This window comes from Pongo abelii, chromosome 14 (genome assembly GCF_028885655.2).
Source record: "Pongo abelii isolate AG06213 chromosome 14, NHGRI_mPonAbe1-v2.0_pri, whole genome shotgun sequence".
In the NCBI taxonomy this organism is placed as follows: Eukaryota; Metazoa; Chordata; class Mammalia; order Primates; family Hominidae; genus Pongo; species Pongo abelii.
In genome coordinates this window covers 39,024,785-39,044,177 of record NC_071999.2, presented here as the reverse complement: position 1 = coordinate 39,044,177, position 19,393 = coordinate 39,024,785, and the positions used below count along the sequence as shown (strand labels likewise).

Below are 19,393 nucleotides of genomic sequence, written 5' to 3'. Positions count from 1 at the left end.
GAATGTAAATGTGTTTTACTCTTTTTACAAAATGCTAACCTGAGTCTGAAAACTGTATTATTTCTTTCTGGTCTATAATGGTCAAATAATTGTTTCTGTCATTTTTAGAGCAATTTTCAAAGAGGTCTCATTTCAAAGAGAAGTGTCCAATATCTCAATTTGTTTTTTCATTAGAAAATCTCTCTAGTTACAAAAGAGTATTTAATACAAATTTCTGGTGGAGAAATGTTATGTTGGTCCTCTCCCAAATTCTCTTAATATTTTTATTTTTTCATACATCTGAACAACTCATTAATGTAACACCCTATGTGCAATATTGAAGGCATCAAAACAATGCTTAAAGAGTCCCAGAATTTACTGTTGTCTGTTAGTTAAGAGGCAATACTAGTGATGTGTGCATGCACAATTTAAAAGACAAGTACAAAGGGTTTATCCCCACACTTTGTCCACATAAAACCAGAACTTTGATTTATAGCTGCAAACACTGTTTTCCAAACCCACAGGTGTCTGAGAGTTGGCCACTTAGACTCAACTCAGCCTGAAGCCTTTGTTCAAAGGGAGCTCCTTCATCTTCACAGATGCCTAATCTGTTTGCTTCTGCTGTTTCTCAGCAGTTCACAACTGAGCCACATGGTTTAAAATTGAGCCTCAGAGCTACCTTAAACTCTTTATTCTCTCCTGATTGAGGCAGCCCCATTTGCGCACACTATCCAGAAGCTGGTGAGGTGTTCTGCTGTCACCCATCCTGTATCATCTCCAGAAGTGCCCAGTCAGGGCAACTGACCATGTGCCACGACTGGGGCTTTCATTCCTAATGATTTTCTGAAGTTGCATTGGTGAAATTACACAAGAGACCAGGTCAGCAGGCTGCTTCCAGTCTTTCAAGGAGCTGTTTGATTGTATCACTCTCTTCACCCTCAGCCAATTCTGGAGTTCAGTACCATATTGGCATCTCATTGTCATTCTTGGTATGGGGTTTAGGCTTTGTTTTTCTCAAGGGAGTGTTCGGTTTTGTGCTTCAAGAGCAGACTACTTTCAGTTTTAGGTTGCCTTTAAACATCCTTACATTGTGGGTCTTATGTGACCAACATTGATACATAATATTGGTCTTTTAAGGTTTATTGTAGATCCATTTGTAACTTAAGACATGAAATAGTCCATGATCACGCCATAGGTGTGTCAGACTTATAGGAATTACTCAGGATGGCAGGAAACTCTCATTTGTTCATGTTCATGGGTACTCACATGAAACTTGTGAGCTGTTCTCCTCCAGAATCTCATTCTGGCCCATGGGTGGTTTTTCCGTTCTAGATCTTTTCCATTGAACAATCCCATCTAACATATGTGTGTGTGTGTGTGTATGTGTTCCCATGTAACAATTTTTCCTGAAAATAAGCAATTTCTAAGGTACAAATTTTTACCTTAATTATATGAGTCTAAATATTTGAGTACCAGTGATAATAAGACACTTCATCACAACTTAATAATGAGTGCATTCAACTAAAACTGTCATCCACCATAACCTAAAAATTGCAAACCTTTACATACATCCATCTTTTGAAAAGATCTACATCATAATCAATGTCCAATAATTTAAAAAAATATATGTGAGCATCTCAAAGCTATAGCATTTTTAAAATGCTATTGACCAAATGTGTACTTATACTGACTTATCTTGCCAGAAAGTATTATAAATCAAAATAAGACAAATAAAATTATTTTTATAACAGCTTGATTGAAATAGATACTCATTTAGGGTACATTTTATGGTATCTAAATTATATATTTATGGTATTTAGATACCATAAAATGTACCCTAAATGAGTCCATTTTACGATATCTAAATTATCTCAGTCAAGCTGTCATAAAAATGTACTCATTTAGAGTTCATTTGTAAAATTCAGTACTTTTTGATATATTCACAGAACTGTACTGTGAATTTTATTGAATTTTACACATGTATTCTAAATCTACTCATGTACATGTGTTGAGTAAACTATGCAGCCATCAACACAACCAATTTGAACATTTTCATCACCGCCACCCCCACCAAAAAAATCATGTCCCATGAATTGCTCTCCAATACATCCATCTCTGCTCCCTCCCCTAGCATTAATCTACCACTAGGCAACCACTAATCTACTTTATGTCTCTATGGATTTGCCTTTTCAGAACATTACATATAAATGTAGTCATATAATATGTGGTCCCCTATATCTGTCTTCTTTCACTTGGCATAATGCTGTCAAGATTCAAACATATTGTAGCATGTGACAAAATCTCCTTTCTTTTAATGACTGAATAATATTCTATTCTATGCATATACCACATTTACATTTTGTTTATCTGTTTGTCAGTTCATGAACATTTGGGTTGTTTCTACCTCTTGGCTATTATGAATAATGATGCTATGAGCACTCGTGTACAAATGTTTGTGTGGATATATGTCTTTATTACTCTTAGGTATATAGCTAGGTATGGAATTGCTGGATTAAATTACAATTTTATGTTTAACTTTCTGAGGAAGTGTCAGAATGTTTTCCAAAATCACTGCATCATTTTTTAATCCCCACCAGCAGTTTATGAGGGTTCTGATTTCTCTATATCCTTGCCAATATTACTTATTACATCTCTTTTTGATTATCGCCATCCTAATGGGTATGAAGTGGTATCTCATTGTGATTTTGATTGTGTTTTCCTAATGACAAATGATGTTGAACCTTTTTAATGGCCTCATTGGTCATTTCTATATCTTTTGAGAAATCCCTATTTGAATCTCTTGCCTATTTTTAAATTTGGTGGTCTTTTTATGATTGAGTTGTAGAAGTCCTTATTTATTCTAGGCACAAGTTCCTTATTGGATATATAAATTTCAAATACTTTATTTCATTCTGTAGGTCGTCTTTTAATTTTCTTGATAGTGCCCTTTGAAGCAGAAACATTTTTAATTTTGATAAAGGCCAATTATGATGATTATTTTTATGTGTCAGCTTGAGTGGGTTAAGGGATGCCCAGATAACTGGCATTATTTCTGGGTGTGTCTGTGAGGATGTTTTCATAAAAGATTAACTTTTGAGTAAATAAGTTTGCCCTCACCAATGTAGGTGCGAATCATCCAATCTATTGAGGGCCAGAATAGAATAAGAAGACAAAGGAAAGGAAAATTTGCTCTCCTTGCTTCTATCAGTGCACTTGGTTCTCAGGACTCTGGACTAGGACTGGGACTTACACTATTGACTTCCTGGTTCTCAGGTATTTGGACATGTACTGGAACTGGACCACCAGCTTTCCCAGGCTTTCAGTTTATACACGGCAGAGCATGGGACTTTTCAGTCTCCATAACTGCATGAGTCAATCCTTCATAGTGGCTCTCTTTCTGCATATACTTCTATGTCTCTTATTTTTTCCTTTCCTCAAGAGAACCCTAATACACCAATTTGTCTGTGTTCTTCCATTTGTTTGTATCTTCTTTTGTTTCATTGAGCAGTGGTTTATAGTTCTCCTTGAAGAGGTCCTTCACATCCCTTGTAAGTTGGATTCCTAGGTATTTTATTCTCTTTGAGGCAATTGTGAATGGGTGTTCACTCATGATTTGGCTCTCTGTTTGTCTGTTATTGATGTATAAGAATGCTTGTGATTTTTGTACATTGATTTTGTATCCTGAGACTTTGCTGAAGTTGCTTATCAGCTTAAGGAGATTTTGGGCTGAGACAATGGGGTTTTCTAGATATACTATCATGTCATCTGCAAACAGGGACAATTTGACTTCCTCTTTTCCTAATTGAATACCCTTTATTTCCTTCTCTTGCCTAATTGCCCTGGCCAGAACTTCCAACACTATGTTGAATACAAGTGGTGAGAGAGGGCATCCCTGTCTTGTGCCAGTTTTCAAAGGGAATGCTTCCAGTTTTTGCCCATTCAGTATGATATTGGCTGTGGGTTTGTCATAAATAGCTCTTATTATGTTGAGATACGACCCATCAATTCCTAATTTATTGAGAGTTTTTAGCATGAAGGGTTGTTGAGTTTTGTCAAAGGCCTTTTCTGCATCTATTGAGATAATCATGTGGTTTTTGTCTTTGGTTCTGTTTATATGCTGGATTACATTTATTGATTTACGTATATTGAACCAGGCTTGCATCCCAGGGATGAAGCCCACTTGATCATGGTGGATAAGCTTTTTGATGTGCTGCTGGATTCTGTTTGCCAGTATTTTATTGAGGATTTTTGCATCAATGTTCATCAAGGATATTGGTCTAAAATTCTCTTTTTTTGTTGTGTCTCTGCCAGGCTTTGGTATCAGGATGATGCTGGCCTCATAAAATGAGTTAGGGAGGATTCCCTCTTTTTCTATTGATTGGAATAGTTTCAGAAGGAATGGTACCAGCTCCTCCTTGTACCTCTGGTAGAATTCGGCTGTGAACCCATCTGGTCCTGGACTTTTTTTGGTTGGTAAGCTATTGATTATTGCCACAATTTCAGATCCTGTTATTGGTCTATTCAGAGATTCAACTTCTTCCTGGTTTAGTCTTGGGAGGGTGTATGTATTGAGGAATTTATCCATTTCTTCTAGATTTTCTAGTTTATTTGCATAGAGGTGTTTGTAATATTCTCTGATGGTAGTTTGTATTTCTGTGGGATCAGTGGTGATATCCCCTTTATCATTTTTTATTGCATCTATTTGATTCTTCTCTCTTTTTTTCTTTATTAATCTTGCTAGCGGTCTATCAATTTTGTTGATCCTTTCAAAAAACCAACTCCTGGATTCATTTATTTTTTGAAGGGTTTTTTGTGTCTCTATTTCCTTCAGTTCTGCTCTGATTTTAGTTATTTCTTGCCTTCTGCTAGCTTTTGAATGTGTTTGCTCTTGCTTTTCTAGTTCTTTTAATTGTGATGTTAGGGTGTCAATTTTGGATCTTTCCTGCTTTCTGTTGTAGGCATTTAGTGCTATAAATTTCCCTCTACACACTGCTTTGAATGCATCCCAGAGATTCTGGTATGTTGTGTCTTGGTTCTCGTTGGTTTCAAAGAACATCTTTATTTCTGCCTTCATTTCGTTATGTACCCAGTAGTCATTCAGGAGCAGGTTGTTCAGTTTCCATGTAGTTGAGCGGTTTTGAGTGAGATTCTTAATCCTGAGTTCTAGCTTGATTGCACTGTGATCTGAGAGATAGTTTGTTATAATTTCTGTTCTTTTACATTTATTAAGGAGAGCTTTACTTCCAAGTATATGGTCAATTTTGGAATAGGTGTGGTGTGGTGTTGAAAAAAATGTATATTCTGTTGATTTGGGTGGAGAGTTCTGTAGATGTCTATTAGGTCTGCTTGGTGCAGAGCTGAGTTCAATTCCTGGGTATCCTTGTTGATTTTCTGTGTCGTTGATCTGTCTAATGTTGACAGTGGGGTGTTAAAGTCTCCCATTTTTAATGTGTGGGAGTCTAAGTCTCTTTGTAGGTCACTCAGGACTTGCTTTATGAATCTGGGTGCTCCTGTATTGGGTGCATATATATTTAGGATAGTTAGCTCTTCTTGTTGAATTAATCCCTTTACCATTATGTAATGGCCTTCTTTGTCTCTTTTGATCTTTGTTGGTTTAAAGTCTGTTTTATCAGAGACTAGGATTGCAACCCCTGCCTTTTTTTGTTTTCCATTTGCTTGGTAGATCTTCCTCCATCCTTTTATTTTGAGCCTATGTGTGTCTTTGCACGTGAGATGGGTTTCCTGAATACAGCACACTGATGGGTCTTGAGTCTTTATCCAATTTGCCAGTCTGTGTCTTTTAATTGGAGCATTTAGTCCATTTACATTTAAAGTTAATATTGTTATGTGTGAATTTGATCCTGTCATTATGATGTTAGCTGGTTATTTTGCTCGTTAGTTGATGCAGTCTCTTCCTAGTCTCGATGGTCTTTACATTTCGGTATGATTTTGCAGTGGCTGGTACCGGTTGTGCCTTTCCATGTTTAGCGCTTCCTTCAGGAGCTCTTTTAGGGCAGGCCTGGTGGTGACAAAATCTCTCAGCATTTGCTTGTCTGTAAAGTATTTTATTTCTCCTTCACTTATGAAGCTTAGTTTGGCAGGATATGAAATTCTGGGTTGAAAATTCTTTTCTTTAAGAATGTTGAATATTGGCCCCCACTCTCTTCTGGCTTGTAGCCAAGAGATCCGCTGTTAGTCTGATGGGCTTCCCTTTGATGGTAACCCGACCTTTCTCTCTGGCTGCCCTTAACATTTTTTCCTTCATTTCAACTTTGGTGAATCTGACCATTATGTGTCTTGGAGTTGCTCTTCTTGAGGAGTATCTTTGTGGCGTTCTCTGTATTTCCTGAATCTGAATGTTGGCCTGCCTTGCTAGATTGGGGAAGTTCTCCTGGATAATATCCTGCAGAGTGTTTTCCAACTTGTTTCCATTCTCCCCGTCACTTTCAGGTACACCAATCATACGTAGATTTGGTCTTTTCACATAGTCCCACATTTCTTGGAGGCTTTGCTCATTTCTTTTTATTCTTTTTTCTCTAAACTTCCCTTCTCGCTTCATTTCATTCATTTCATCTTCCAGGGCTGATACCCTTTCTTCCATTTGATCGCATTGGCTCCTGAGGCTTCTGCATTCTTCACGTAGTTCTCGAGCCTTGATTTTCAGCTCCATCAGCTCCTTTAAGCACTTCTCTGTATTGGTTATTCTAGTTATACATTCTTCTAAATTTTTTTCAAAGTTTGCAACTTCTTTGCCTTTGGTTTGAATATCCTCCCATAGCTCGGAGTAATTTGATCGTCTGAAGCCTTCTTCTCTCAGCTCGTCAAAGTCATTCTCCGTCCAGCTTTGTTCCATTGCTGGTGAGGAACTGCGTTCCTTTGGAGGAGGAGAGGTACTCTGGTTTTTAGAGTTTCCAGTTTTTCTGCTCTGTTTTTTCCCCATCTTTGTGGTTTTATCTACTTTTGGTCTTTGATGATGGTGATGTACAGATGGGTTTTTGGTGTGGATGTCCTTTCTGTTAGTTTTCCTTCTAACAGACAGGACCCTCAGCTGCAGGTCTGTTGGAGTACCTGGCCAGCCGTGTGAGGTATCAGTCTGCCCCTGCTGGAGGGTGCCTCCCAGTTAGGCTGCTCGGGGGTCAGGGGTCAGGGACCCACTTGAGGAGGCAGTCAGCCCGTTCTCAGATCTCCACTTGCATGCTGGGAGAACCACTGCTCTCCTCACAGCTGTCAGACAGGGACATTTAAGTCTGCAGAGGTTACTGCTGTCTTTTTGTTTGTCTGTGCCCTGCCCCCAGAGGTGGAGCCTACAGAGGCAGGCAGGCCTCCTTGAGCTGTGGTGGGCTCCACCCAGTTCAAGCTTCCAGGCTGCTTTGTTTACCTAAGGGAGCCTGGGCAATGGCGGGCGCCCCTCCCCCAGCCTCGCTGCCGACTTGCTGTTTGATCTCAGACTGCTGTGCTAGCAATATCAGCGAGACTCCGTGGGCGTAGGACCCTCTGAGCAAGGTGCGGGCTATACTCTCCTGGGGCACCGTTTCCTAAGCCCGTCGGAAAAGCACAGTATTCGGGTGGGAGTGGCCTGATTTTCCAGGTGCCATCTGTCACCCCTGGAAAGGGAACTCCCTGACCCCTTGCGCTTCCCGAGTGAGGCAATGGCTCGCCCCTGCTTCGGCTGGCGCACGGTGCACTCACCCACTGACCTGCACCCACTGTCTGGCACTCCCTAGTGAGATGAACAGGGTACCTCAGATGGAAATGCAGAAATCACCCGTCTTCTGCGTCGCTCGCGCTGGGAGCTGTAGACCAGAGCTGTTCCTATTCGGCCATCTTGGCTCCTCCCCGCATCCCTAAGTTTTCTTTAAAGGTTTTACCTTCTACATTTAAGTCTCTGATCATTTTTGAGTTTATTTTTGTATGTGGTGTGAGGTAGGACCCAACATCATTCTTTTGCATGTGAATATCAATTTGTCATAACACCCTTTGCTGAAATTAAATAACACTAAAAAAAGCATCTAATTTCCCCATAGAAATAATACCATAAAAGATTAAAATCCTGATAAAGATATGGTATTCAAATTCACTGAGCCATCATCATAACACTGGTTTAATCACCAATTTCATATGTTATACGGACTGTTAGTATAATTAAGCACAGATGCTTCTTGAATTGTGATGGGAATTGGTCCCAATAAGCTGATGAAAATACCATGTCAAAGATGCATTTAATACACCTAACCTACCAAACATCATAGTTTAACCTAGCCTACCTTAAACATGGCCCAAACATTTACATTAGCCTACATTTGGGAAAAATCATCTGACACAAAGCCTGTTTTATAATAAAGTATTGACTATCTTTTGTAATATATTGAATACTGTACTAAATGTAGAAAACAGAATGGCTGTGTGGATACTCAAAGTACAGTTTCTATTGAATGTGTATCACTGTTGCACCATTGATAAATTTTAAGTTGAACCATCGTAAGTCGTGGATATCCATATTTTTTCAAGTAAACACTGGGCAACATAGTTACCAAGCTCAAATGTCATAAACTTATATTTAACAGATAGCAGTGTCATAATGTATTATGTAAAATTTCTTACATCCTCTCTTTGTATTTACTGCAAAAAATTGTTTAATTAAGAAAAGATTTTTGGTGTCCAAAGTGTCCAGAACACTTTGAGTGTTAATTGATGATAAATTTAATAAAGGTCAATATTCAAAACTCTACATACATCCTCACCAACACTTGGCTTTTTCACTTTCATCATTCTCCTGGATGCGCAGTGGAATCTCTTTCTGGTGCTCATTTGCATTTTTCTAATGACTAATGATATTGGGCATCTTTTTATGTGCTTATCAATCATTTGCATGTCTTGTGACATTTCTACTAAAATCTGTTACCCATTTTTGTTGCGTTATTTTCTTCTTATGATTGAGTTATCAGAACTCTTTATGCATTTGGGATACCTGTCCTTTGTTACATGTGCATATTGTGAATATTTTCTTTCTGTTTGTGGCTTGCCTTTTCATTTTCTTAATGTTGTCCTTGCCATTCAAACAGCAGACGTTTTTAGTAGTGATGAAATAAGATTGAATATATAGCAATAAAACAAAATTAGTTCCAGAAATAGACCCACATATTTATGATAACAGATTGTTTAAGTAACATAGGTTCTGTTTTTGCCAACATTTTATAGTTTCAAACGTGAAAAATATTATTTCAAAATAAATGATACCACAGTAAAGCTGAGTCAATTGGGAGCATTAGAAAATACTTGTGGTTCTAATAATGAGCACTGGAGCTTGCCCATGGTCAATAGATTTTTAACAATGATTTCAAGGTAACTCCATGGAGGAGGGAGGAATAGAATTCCAACACATGATAGTGGAACAAGTAAATATTCATTTGGGGGAAAATCATGTTTTAATTTTATACATACATAAAATAGTTAATTAAGTACAGATTATAGGCCTCATCATAAAATCTAAAGCCATGAAATTCTACAAGTAAATAGGAGAAAACCTCTACCACCTTTGGTAGGCTAAGATTTCTTAGACAGGAAACAAACAACATAAAGCAGTACATGTTTAAAACATTTCAATATTAGTCCAAAGTATGTCCATGAGGAGATGACACTTATTTTTCATACCTATAACATATTACATGTTCAAATGAACATTGCTTATAAGATTAGTCACCCCTTGCTGGTAGAGAAGTGGGGGGTCTACAGCACAAGCGTAAGGCACCCATATGCAGAAGGAAAGGAGATCTCGCCTCTGCCTGATACACAGAGGAGTGTTGGGCTCTCTTCAGTTTTAGTCTGCTTTTGTAGCTATGTTTACTTTACCTCCTTTTTTCTCTAGGGTGATGGCTTTCTTAGAGTCGGCCCAATTTTCATTAGGTTTTAAAGAAATCCTAATCACATTTCTCAGCTGTACTTACACTGAAATCATTTTCTAGTGTGACTTCTAAGGAATGCTGTAGTTGTGAGAGGTGAGGATGTTCTTGCTAAGAGTGAAGCAGTGCAGTACCAGCAAAGAGGTGACTGCTAAGAAGACACTCTATCCCACAGTTGAAGGTTGTGGGGGAATGTCATCATCATTTTCTTTCTCTTTTCCCTATAGGCATTTTAAGAAGTCTTTTATTTTCAGTATAAAATGTTATGGGAATACAGACAAGTCCTGAAAATAATCTCATAGTATACTTCTAACTACATGCTACGTTTACCAAATCTCTTTGAAATTTCAGTTGCTTTCTCCCATTCATGGGCTTTGGTAGTATTTTCCTCTTTTGCTGTGCTCAAAAGATTTCTTAATTTCCAAAACTGAATACAATTTGTTCTCCCAGCTTTCTTCTTGGATGTTTTCATTGCTGAGGTCTGTGATCCCATTTCTTTCTGTGCTGAATTTGAATATCTCTTTGTCACTGATAATAAGCTCTCCTATCATTTTCACACTTGAAATCAATTTCTCTTAGCAGTAAACAGCAGTTCTAGTATTCTTGTTAAGTTGTAAAAAAATTTAAAAAGGTATGCTGAAGTAATCCAACATGCAATACACAAAACTAGAGAATGAAAGAAAACCCTGGTGCAGATTGATACAGCTAAAGGAAGATATAGCATGATCAATAAAGAGCAGACAACTCCTTATTTCCTTGTCTTCCACACAGATTTATAAAATTGAAAATTAGATTCCATAACCCATTTCCAGGGAAAACAAAAACTGCTTTGAAAGCTAACTCTACTAAGCTCTGCCTGTTACCTTTCATCTCTTTCACTAAATCTGATGCTTTTCACAGAAGCATTTTGGAGTTTTATAAATCAAAGAACTAAAAGGAAAATCTACCCTCTGAAAATTCAGCATGCCTTTGTACATTAGCTTTGTCACTATGCTAATAGGAAATATGTCAGCTTCTCATGGTACACATTTTACTCCTAGTGTTGTATCTGGGCAACTTTAGGAAGTATATGAACTCTTTTAGGCTTAATACTAAAACCAAGAATATAACAGAGGCATGAAATATCCAAGAGAAAAAATAAGGTAGAAGTACAAAAGTAATATTGTCTTCTGAACACATTTTTAATAAATTTTTGTAATATACTTGAAATCTTATAATAACTGGGTATATCTTAAATACTTTCAAAATTGGAATTATGTGATAATGAGTTTTATTTGAAATAAATGAGCTGTCACTTGGGAACTGAAATATTTTATAATCCAAAGATACTTTTGAAATGTTCTTCAGTCTACATTAATAATGGCAGATTTTAACACCCCACTGTCAACATTAGACAGATCAACAAGACACAAAGTTAACAAGGATACCCAGGAATTGAACTCAGCTCTGCACCAAGTGGACCTAATAGATATCTACAGAACTCTCCACCCCAAATCAACAGAATATACCTTTTCTTCAGCACCACACCACACCTATTCCAAAATTGACCACATAGTTGGAAGTAAAGCTCTCCTCAGCAAATGTAAAAGAACAGAAATTATAACAAACTGTCTCTCAGACCACAGTGCAATCAAACTACAACTCAGGATTAAGAAACTCACTCAAAACTGCTCAACTACATGGAAACTGAACAACCTGCTCCTGAATGACTACTGGGTACATAACGAAATGAAGGCAGAAATAAAGATGTTCTTTGAAATCAACGAGAACAAAGACACAACCTACCAGAATCTCTGGGACACATTCAAAGCAGTGTGTAGAGGGAAATTTATAGCACTAAATGCCCACAAGAGAAAGCAGGAAAGATCCAAAATTGACACCCTAACATCACAATTAAAAGAACTAGAAAAGCAAGAGCAAACATATTCAAAAGCTAGTGAAGGCAAGAAATAACTAAAATTAGAGCAGAACTGAAGGAAATAGAGACACAAAAAAACCCTTCAAAAAATTAATGAATCCAGGAGCTGGTTTTTTGAAAGGATCAACAAAATTGATAGACCGCTAGCAAGACTAATAAGGAAAAAAAGAGAGAAGAATCAAATAGACCCAATAAAAAATGACAAAGGGGATATCACCACCAATCCCACAGAAATACGAACTACCATCAGAGAATACTACAAACACCTCTATGCAAATAAAATAGAAAATCTAGAAGAAATGGATAAATTCCTCGACACATACACTCTCCCAAGACTAAACCAGGAATAAGTTGAATCTCTGAATAGACCAATAACAGGATCTGAAATTGTGGCAATAATCAACAGCTTACCAACCAAAAAGAGTCCAGGACCAGATGGATTCACAGCCGAATTCTACCAGAGGTACAAGGAGGAACTGGTACCATTCCTTCTGAAACTATTCCAGTCAATAGAAAAAGAGGGAATCCTCCGTAACTCATTTTATGAGGCCAGCATCATCCTGATACCAAAGCCGGGCAGAGACACAACAAAAAAAGAGAATTTTAGACCAATATCCTTGATGAACATTGATGCAAAAATCCTCAATAAAATACTGGCAAACCAAATTCAGCAGCACATCAAAAAGCTTATCCACCATGATCAAGTGGGCTTCATCCCTGGGATGCAAGGCTGGTTCAATATACGCAAATCAATAAATGTAATCCAGCATATAAACAGAACCAAAGACAAAAACCACATGATTATCTCAATAGATGCAGAAAAGGCCTTTGACAACATTCAACAACCCTTCATGCTAAAAACTCTCAATAAATTAGGTATTGATGGGACGTATCTCAAAATAATAAGAGCTATCTATGACAAACCCACAGCCAATATCATACTGAATGGGCAAAAACCGGAAGCATTCCCTTTGAAAACTGGCACGAGACAGGGATGCCCTCTCTCACCACTCCTATTCAACATAATGTTGGAAGTTCTGGCCAGGGCAATTAGGCAGGAGAAGGAAATCAAGGGTATTCAATTAGGAAAAGAGGAAATCAAATTGTCCCTGTTTGCAGACGACATGATAGTATATCTAGAAAACCCCATTGTCTCAGCCCAAAATCTCCTTAAGCTGATAAGCAACTTCAGCAAAGTCTCAGGATACAAAATCAATGTACAAAAATCACAAGCATTCTTATACACCAATAACAGACAAACAGAGAACCAAATCATGAGTGAACTCCCATTCACGATTGCTTCAAAGAGAATAAAATACTTAGGAATCCAACTTACAAGGGACGTGAAGGGCCTCTTCAAGGAGAACTATAAACCACTGCTCAATGAAATAAAAGAGGATACAAACAAATGGAAGAACATTCCATGCTTGTGAGTATGAAGAATCAATATCGTGAAAATGGCCATACTGCCCAAGGTAATTTACAGATTCAATGCCATCCCCATCAAGCTACCAATGACTTTCTTCATAGAATTGGAAAAAACTACTTTAAAGTTCATATGGAACCAAAAAAGAGCCCACATCACCAAGTCAATCCTAAGCCAAAAGAACAAAGCTGGAGACATCACGCTACCTGACTTCAAACTATACTACAAGGCTACAGTAACCAAAACAGCATGGTACTGGTACCAAAACAGAGATACAGATCAATGGAACAGAACAGAGCCCTCAGAAATAACACCGCATATCTACAACTATCTGATCTTTGACAAACCTGAGAAAAACAAGCAATGGAGAAAGGATTCCATATTTAATAAATGGTGCTGGGAAAACTGGCTAGCCATATGTAGAAACCTGAAACTGGATCCCTTCCTTACATCTTATACAAAAATTAATTCAAGATGGATTAAAGACTTAAACGTTAGACCTAAAACCATAAAAACTCTAGAAGAAAACCTAGGCAATACCATTCAGGACATAGGCATGGGCAAGGACTTCATGTCTAAAACACCAAAAGCAATGGCAACAAAAGCCAAAATTGACAGATGGGATCTAATTAAACTCAAGAGCTTCTGCACAGCAAAAGAAACTACCATCAGAGTGAACAGGCAACCTACAAAATGGGAGAAAATTTTCACAACCTACTCATCTGACAAAGGGCTAATATCCAGAATCTACAATGAACTCAAACAAATTTACAAGAAAAAAACAAACAACCCCATCAAAAAGTGGGCGAAGGACATGAACAGACACTTCTCAAAAGAAGACATTTATGCAGCCAAAAGACACATGAAAAAATGCTCATCATCACTGGCCATTAGAGAAATGCAAATCAAAACCACAATGAGATACCATCTCACACCAGTTAGAATGGCAATCATTAAAAAGTCAGGAAACAACAGGTGCTGGAGAGGATGTGGAGAAATAGGAACACTTTTACACTGTTGGTGGGACCGTAAACTAGTTCAACCCTTGTGGAAGTCAGTGTGGCGATTCCTCAGGGATCTAGAACTGGAAATACCATTGGACCCAGCCATCCCATTACTGGGTATATACCCAAAGGACTATAAATCATGCTGCTATAAAGACACATGCACACGTATGTTTATTGCAGCACTATTCACAATAGCAAAGACTTGGAACCAACCCAAATGTCCAACAATGATAGACTGGATTAAGAAAATGTGGCATATATACACCATGGAATACTATGCAGCCATAAAAAATGATGAGTTCATGTCCTTTGTAGGGACATGGATGAAATTGGAAATCATCATTCTCAGTAAACTATCACAAGGACAAAAAACCAAACACCACATGTTCTCACTCATAGATGGGAATTGAACAATGAGAACACATGGACACAGGAAGGGGAACATCACACTCTGGGGACTGTTGTGGGGTAGGGGGAGGGGGGAGGGATAGCATTAGGAGATATACCTAATGCTAAACGGCGAGTTAATGGGTGCAGCACACAGCATGGCACATGTATACATATGTAACTAACCTGCACATTGTGCACATGTACCCTAAAACTTAAAGTATAATAATAATAATTTTAAATAAAAATAAATAAATAAAAGCGTTTATGCCTCACACTCAAGTTATTTGTGCTGTGAAATAATGTACAAAAATGAGATTTTGTGAAGCAAAGGGAACAACCTAAAATGTAACAATTATGAACAATACTGAAACTGGAGCATCTATGAGCTATGAATAGTTGACCCCATAATGGTTAATAACAATTGAAAAGAAATGAACCAAAAACTAAGAAACAAAACTTGCAAATGTACCAACACCAATAAAGACATGTTTAGCCTCACTAGCAAGTCCAGAAAACCAAATTAAAGCAACAGTGAGATGCCATTTTTCAACTATTAAATTGAAATATATAGACACTCATGTCTAATAAGGATGGTTTAGGGGGATTTACAGCAAATTGTTACTCAGATGGATAAAATTAGAAAAGCGAAAAATAAATTAATTATGCGTTAGGGACTTCTGAAATTCCCTGTTTAAAAAAACATGTATTAGTCACATAACTTGAAAAATAGCAATATGCTAGAAAAGTAATAGAACACATATGCACACATACACATAATTCTCCATGTTGGGTTTCCTTAGGCGCTGCTGTCTAAGCTGTAAATTTCTGGAGTGGAATTTGGTAAATCAAATAACTTAAAAATGCATAAAAATTTAAAACTTAAAAATCTTTGATGCACAAAAATTTACTTTTAAGAATTTATCTTACCAAAAATAATTATGATTTGAGGCAGAAATAACTATGGGAGAGTTTATTAAAGAGCTTTCACAATAGCAAAATATTGGAAAAATATAAATATCCAATAATAGTAAGCCAATTAAATAAATTACATGTTATCCATATGATACACTACTGCACAGAAATTACAAATTACACTATAAAAGAAAATTTAATGGTGTTACAATGTTCATTATATATTATTAAATTAAGAAGTAAGTTGTCAAATAGGATTGCAGTGAACCTGTTTTTGTTTATAATTACACAGTTATAATTTTCAATATACCATACATATGATGGCATTATGAATTTACATTGGAATATTAACAGTGGTAATGTCATATTGTTAGGGGATGTGGAGAGTTTTAATGTATCAATGCAATCTGGACATTATTCAAATAGCAGTTAAGATCTAAGAAAAAAACTGTGTAAGGAGAACCAGTTTGAGTGGTAAAAATATGGGAAAATTTTTCTGTCACTAATATCAGCAGAGAGAAATGAATAGACTTAAAGGAGAGAAAGGACTTATGAGAGCCAGAACTCTAAAATAACCCCCAATGAATCATGGTATAATCCCCTCCCCTTAAATGCAAGAAAAACCTGCAACTTGCTTCTAGCAAATAGAATATGGTAGTCAGTTCCATAATTATGTTACTTGATGTAAGACTTCATCTCAGTAGACTAGAGCAATGGCTTCTCTGGTTGGCTTTACAGAATCCAGATGCCACATTGTAAGAGCTATGAACAGGTCACATGGACAATAAGTGCAGGAACCTCTAGAACATGAGAGGTGGTACCCAGTTGACAGACAGCAAGAAATTGAGCCTTGAGTCCTACATCCACAAGGAACTGAATTCTTTCTTTTTTTTTTTTTTTTTGAGACGGAGTCTCCCTCTTTCGCCCAGGCACCGGACTGCAGTGGTGCTATCTCGGCTCACTGCAAGCTCTGCCTCCCGGTTCACGCAATTCTCCTGCCTCAGCCTCCCGAGTAGCTGGGACTACAGGCGCATGCCACCATGCTCAGCTGATTTTTTGTATTTTTAGTAGAGACGGGGTTTCACCGTGTTAGCCAGGATGGTCTCCATCTCCTGACCTCGTGATCTGCCCGCCTCAGCCTCCCAAAGTGCTGGGATTACAGGTGTGAGCCACCGCACCTGGCCTGGAACTGAATTCTTCCAACTACTTAAGCTTAGAAGAAGACCTCAAATTCAACAGAGGAACACAACTAGTCTGACACCTTGAATGTAATTTTGTGACACTCTGAACAGAGAACTCCGTTAAACTGTGCTTGACTTCTGGGCCACAGAAACCAGGAGTTAACAAATACATGCTTTTTAAAATCATCAAATTTGTGATCGTTCTTTTCACTGCAAAAGAAAACTAATGCAGAAACCCAAGTAAAAAATTGTTACAGAATCTTAATGTAACTCAGTAATTTATCACGCTTTAATATTAGCAAGTATATGTTCAATCTCTCGAAATTCCATGCTCCATGCTTGGCATTGATTATATAGTGTCGCAATCAAGAAGATTATAGTTAGAGAGAAAGATGGGCGGAGAATAATAAAAGACGGTGCATTATAAGTGTGATGCAAGAGTCACACACGGGACATGTCAATTACATTATGGTGAGGTGGAATGGTGGTTAAAAGCACAGGCTTCAAATTTTGACTCACTTGGACTTGAATTCTAACCCAACAACTTACTAATTTTATGAGCTTAGGAGAGTTGCTTAAATGAAAGATCCTCTTTTTCCATATATAATGGTTATATTAAGACCAACCTTGTGGAGTTATTGTGTAAACTAAATTAAATAATACATAGCTGACCAGGCGCGGTGGCTCACACCTGTAATCCCAGCACTTTGGGAGGCTGAGGCAGGTGGATCATGAGGTCAGGAGTTCAAGACCAGCCTGACCAACATGGTGAAATCCTGTCTCTACTAAAAATACAAAAATTAGCCTGGCCTGGTGGCGTGCACCTGTAATCCCAGCTACTCAGGAGGCTGAGGAAGGAGAATCACTTGAACCCGGGAGGCAGAGGTTGCAGTGAGCCAAGATTGCGCTACTGCACTCCAGCCTGGGTGACAGAGTGAGACTCCATCTAAAAAAAAAATACAGAGCTGTTTAGAACATAATACATGCTTACAGACTATGAGCTATCATAATTATTATTTTGCTTCCAGGAGATAACACCTGAACTAAACTTTGAAAATGAGTTAATCTACTAAATGCTAGTGGGGAGTTTGGAGAGTATAAGGAAAGGTAAAGGAGTTAAAACTAAAAAGGTAATTGTATTAGTCCATTTTCACACGGCTGTAAATAACTTCCTAAGAATGGGTGATTTATAAAGGAAAGAGGTTTAATTAACTCAGTTCCTCATGGCTTGGGAGGCTTCAGGAAACTTACAATGATGGTGGAAGGTAAAACAGGCATATCTTACACGGCAGTGAGAGAGCTTGTGAGAGTGCAGGAAAAACTACCATTTAAAAAGCCATTAGATCTGGTGATAATCCACTCACTATCATGAGAACAGCATGGGGGAAACTGCTCCATAATCCAATCACTTCCTTCTCTGGCACATGGGGATTACAATTTGAGATGAGATTTTAGTGGGGACACAGAGCCAAACCATATCATTTTGCCCTAGCCCCTCTCAAATCTCATGTCTTTTATACATTTCAAAACCAATCATGCCTTCTCAACAATCCCCAAAGTCTTAACTCATTCCAGCATTAACATAAAAGTCCAAGTCCAAAGTCTCATCTGAGACAAGTCAAGTCCCTTCTGTTTATAAGCCTGTAAAACCAAAAGCAAGTTAGTTACTTCCAAGATACAACGGGGGTACAGGCTTTGGGTAAATATTCCCATTGCAAATGGGAGAAATTGGCCAAAACAAAGGTGCTACAGGCCCCATGTAAATCTGAAATCCAACAGGGAAGTCATTAAATCTTAAAGCTCCAAAATGATCTCCTTGAACTCCATGTCTCACATCCAGGTCATGCTGATACAAGAGGTGGGTTTCCATAGTCTTGGGCAGCTCTGCCCCTGTAGCTTAGCAGTGTATAGCCCCTCTCCCAGCTGCTTTCACAGGCTGGTGCTGAGTGTCCGGGGCTTTTCCAGGTGCACTGTGCAAGCTGTTAGTGAATCTACCCTTCTGGGATCTGGAGGATGGTGGCCTTCTTCTCACGGTTCCACTAGGCAGTGCCTCAGTGGGGACTCTCTCCCACCCCACATTTCCCTTCTGCACTGCCCTAGCAGAGGTTCCCTATGAGGGTTCTGCCTCTGCAGCAAACTTCTGCCTGGACATTCAGACATTTCCATACATCCTCTGAAATCTAAGCAGAGGTTCTTAAATCTCAAATCTTGACTTCTGTGCACCTGCAGGCCCAACACCATGTGGAAGCCACCAAGGCTTGGGACTTGCATTCCCTGAAGCAACAGTCCAAGCTGTACCTTGGCCCCTTTTAGCCATGACTGGAGTTGAATGCAGTAGCTGGGATAGACACGCCAAGTCTTGAGGCTGCAAAGAGCAGTGGGGGCCTGGCTCAGACCATGAAACCATTTTTCCCTCCTAGGCTTCCAGGCCTGTGATGGCAGGGGCTACCATCCAGATCTCTGCCATGCCCTGGAGAGATCTTCCCCATTGTCTTGGCAATTAACATTTGACTCTTCATTACTTACGCAAATTTGACTTGAATTTCTCCCCAGAAAATGGGTTTTTCTGTCTTACTACATGGTCAGGCTGCAAATTTCCCAAACTTTTATGCTCTGCTTCTTTTTAAACATAAGTTTCAATTTCAGATCATCTTTCTCAAGTTCAAAGTTCCACAGATCTC

The 19,393-nt window shown here is 38.3% G+C and overlaps 1 long non-coding RNA gene across 1 annotated transcript in view; it reads right to left on the bottom strand.

Moving 5' to 3' along the window:
* Window positions 1-7,891, bottom strand: part of LOC134759835 (uncharacterized) — a 51,323-nt gene extending 43,432 nt beyond the window's left edge. The window contains exon 1 of the long non-coding RNA XR_010136675.1: window positions 7,721-7,891. This is a non-coding gene — a long non-coding RNA (uncharacterized LOC134759835). The remainder of the gene's footprint in view (window positions 1-7,720) is intronic.
* Between the last annotated feature and the right edge of the window lie 11,502 nt (window positions 7,892-19,393).